The sequence below is a fragment of the Sinocyclocheilus rhinocerous genome, unplaced genomic scaffold, assembly GCF_001515625.1.
Source record: "Sinocyclocheilus rhinocerous isolate Xijiao unplaced genomic scaffold, SAMN03320098_v1.1 scaffold561, whole genome shotgun sequence".
Taxonomy (NCBI): domain Eukaryota; kingdom Metazoa; phylum Chordata; class Actinopteri; order Cypriniformes; family Cyprinidae; genus Sinocyclocheilus; species Sinocyclocheilus rhinocerous.
The window spans coordinates 1,110,681-1,114,334 of record NW_015641041.1 but is presented as its reverse complement, the minus strand read 5'-3'; the positions used below and the strand labels follow the sequence as shown (position 1 = coordinate 1,114,334).

General features: G+C 41.1%; 1 pseudogene; it reads right to left on the bottom strand.

The window, feature by feature from the left end:
* The window catches only part of LOC107754373 (von Willebrand factor A domain-containing protein 5A-like), a 26,263-nt pseudogene that overhangs the window by 20,445 nt on the left and 2,164 nt on the right, over window positions 1-3,654 (bottom strand).

Below are 3,654 nucleotides of genomic sequence, written 5' to 3'. Positions count from 1 at the left end.
GAGATGAATTAATTCATATTCATATTTATTTTGAACTACAGTAACATCTTCTGATTTCTCTCAACATGGGGACAGGAGAGCTGTCAATCAATAAATTGGAAAAAAAAAAGTAACTTGCGTTACTTATTTGAAAAAGTAACTCAGATATTCTCTTGTAAATTAAAAAGTAATGCGTTACTTTACTAGTTACTTGAAAAAAGTAATCTGATTACGTAACTCGCGTTACTTGTAATGTGTTACCCCCAACACTGTTGATTTGGGGGGTTATATTGCTGCACTCCTTACGTAACAGCTGGATAGGAAGTCCTTGGAAGCAAGTCATACCTGTCTGGGGTGATCAGGGTGATAGCGTAGATTGTAGATGTGTTTTAGAGGCTGTAAAATCTCTGTGCCGCCCATGTCTGCTTGCATTTCCTTCACTTTCTTCAGAGCCCGATCCATTGTGTCCTGATTGTATTCGACACTCAGACTGCAAAAAAATATAAAATAAAAATAAATAATAAGACATCAATGACAATGGCATCTCACACATTTCAAACATTAATATCTGAATATCTGTGAATGAGGATCTAGACACTTACGGGAAGAAGGACTCAAAACGAGAGCCAAATCCATAGATATTGAAGTAGCATCCCATGGGCAGACTCTTCAACAGTAACAGCAGAGTGTCCTATAGAGAGACATGGATAGACATTCAAGTGTGTCTCGTCTGAATATGTGTCAACAGACCCAAAAGTACATTTTAAATCTTACCTTTGCACTTTCAATGCGCATCTGTGCTCCTTTTTCATGATGCATCATGCTGCCCATACTGCCTGATCTGTCAATCAAGAAAATAAACTCGCCTCCAGATGCCAGTGATGACATCACTTCCTCTGGGAACTCTGGGTACAAACTCATCATGACCACTGGGTCCCTCATCAGAGAGCCTGAAATAAAGAGATATTATGTACAGGGGCTGCACTGAGTGTAAGTTATAATTCACAGTGAATTTATACTTCAACACGAAACCATTCAAAACAGACCAACCATAGGCTCTGAGATTAAGCAATAGTATATGTTTCTGTTGAAGCTATTTCAAGTTTTTATTTCAATTTCATTTAAAAAAAGATTAAGAGCCAATAATGTATAGTTTAGAAAAATGGAATATACAGTATTTTATACTTATCATCCATGACATAAATTAATACTTTTATATTGTACTTATATTGATGATTTGACTACATGATTCACAGTGCTTCATGAAAAGCGTCATAAATGTCTAATTACAGTCTAGTATATTTAACTTTTCCAATATTGAAATACACTTTGTTTTAAGTCAAAATGTTGTGTGATTCACTGAAGCTAGATGGGTTGATTTTTAAATGCCTATGGAAAATGAGTGGAAAAAAATACTTCTGGATCTAAGGTCAATGGTCGGTCACTGTTCAGTAGACGTTCAGGTCGTACCTGGCGGGGCAGTGGTCACTCCTGCCTCCACTATAGCAGAGGGCTGATGGGTATCCTGATAGAACACAAACAGCTCAAAGTCCTTATCAAACATGTGACCAGGACTCAGATCCACCTGAACACATAAACAACACATACATTAAACTGCTCTGCTCACACATCCAGATAAACACATGAAGATACACAGTACCGTAGCCTGAGTGCGATCAGAGTGGAGGAACACTAGATCCAGAGAGCAGTTGGGCTCTAGTTTGGAGATGGGCTTTGGAGAGCTCACATGGACACTGAGAGTCAGCGTGTAGGGAACAGCTCCACATCCTGATGAAATCTCTGAGACGATACCAGCACCTGAACCTCACACACACACACACACACACACACAGAGTGTGTTAGAATCAGCTTCTCTCCTCTAATAAAGTGTGTGTCAGCAGCTGCTGCAGTACCTGCTGGTGTGTATCGGGGGTTGAGTACAGCCGGCAGACAGAAGCGCAGCGAGTGATCAGCCTGCACAGCGAGCTCGGTGACGTAGATGATGGTGACGGCAGCGTTCTGACCCGCCGACAGACCCCCGACACTCAGTCTGAACACATCAGGACTCTCTGCGCTCTCTTCCAACAGAAACGCCTGCTGACCCGAACTCACAGCATCATCATACTGATCCCTCGCCTGCAAGATACGGTTTTGTTAAATGGTGATGTATAGTATGAATATACAAATCAATGTCCTGCGGGTGTGTATTTGGACTCACGGATTCTCTGTCCTGCACCTCTGCCACAATCTCCTGCTCTCCGATCTTGGCACTGAAGTGGCAGACAGCAGCATCCGCAGGCAGAGGGAAGACGAACAAGGCCTCCAGGGGGCGCTCTTCCTCATTCACATACTGCAGAGTGGAGCAGACTGTGGCTACATGATCCTGAACCCGAACCTGCACTGAGATGCTCTTCAGAGGCACTGAGTCACACAAACACAACATCACAAATACAGAAGAAAACATCACAAATATATCTCATACAGCTCTGATTAAAAAAGATTTTATTAGACATTAAGAACATGAACGTATAGATATATAATTAAAAATTTGTGAACAAACGAGAATGGGACATGTGACAACTTGCTTCATATGACATTTATAAAAAATACACTTCTTAAGACAGGACAACATATTTCAGCCACCGTAAACACCAGAGCCACACCTTCATGTTTTCAATGTGGAACTAGGCACAGCTAGACAGAGCTTCTTCTCAAACCTTATAAACAGTAACTTAAACAACACTCACACTCTTTTTGCTACTGTTGAGAGACTAACAAACCCCCCAAGTCAGTTTCCCAGTAAAAATGCTCTCCGACAGCAAATGCAATGAGTTTGCTTCCTCCTTTTCTGAGAAGATCAATAATATCAGAAAGGCGATCAGCACATCCTCAAGTTATGCAGAGGTCAGACAGATTCGACCACAACATTTTGGAAGAAATAGCACAGAACCTTAAATTGTCAACCTGCTGCCATGACACACTTTCCACATCTTTTTTCAAAAGAGTGTTTAACTGTTTAGAAGCAGATCTCTTACGAGTGGTTAACACCTCACTTCTTTCTGGGACTTTTCCAAACTCCATGAAAACTGCAATTGTTAAGCCCCTCCTGAAAAAGAGCAATCTGGATAACACCATATTGAGCAACTATAGACCAATATCAAATCTTCCTTTTATTGGCAAGATTATTGAAAAGGTTGCTTTCAATCAGCTGAACAACTTCTTAAATTCAAATGGATACCTGGACAATTTTCAGTCTGGTTTCCGACCGAATCATAGCACAGAGACAGCGCTCATAAAGATAATCAATGATATTCGCTTAAATTCTGATTCTGACAAAATATCAGGGCTGGTCAACTCGATCCCAGTACTGAGTTTGACACGGTCAATCATAACATACTTCTAGAGAGACTGGAAAACTGGGTCGGGCTTTCTGGGATGGCAATCAAATGGTTCAGGTCATACTTAGAAGGGAGAGGTTATTATGTGAGTATAGGAGATCATAAGTCTAAGTGGACGTCCATGACATGCGGAGTCCCTCAAGACTCAATTTTTGTGCCACTTTTGTTCAACCTGTATATGCTTCCACTTAGTCAAATAATGAGAAAGAACCAAATTGCCTATCACAGCAATGCAGATGACACCCAGTTTTACCTAGCCTCAGGGGCGTAGCCATCT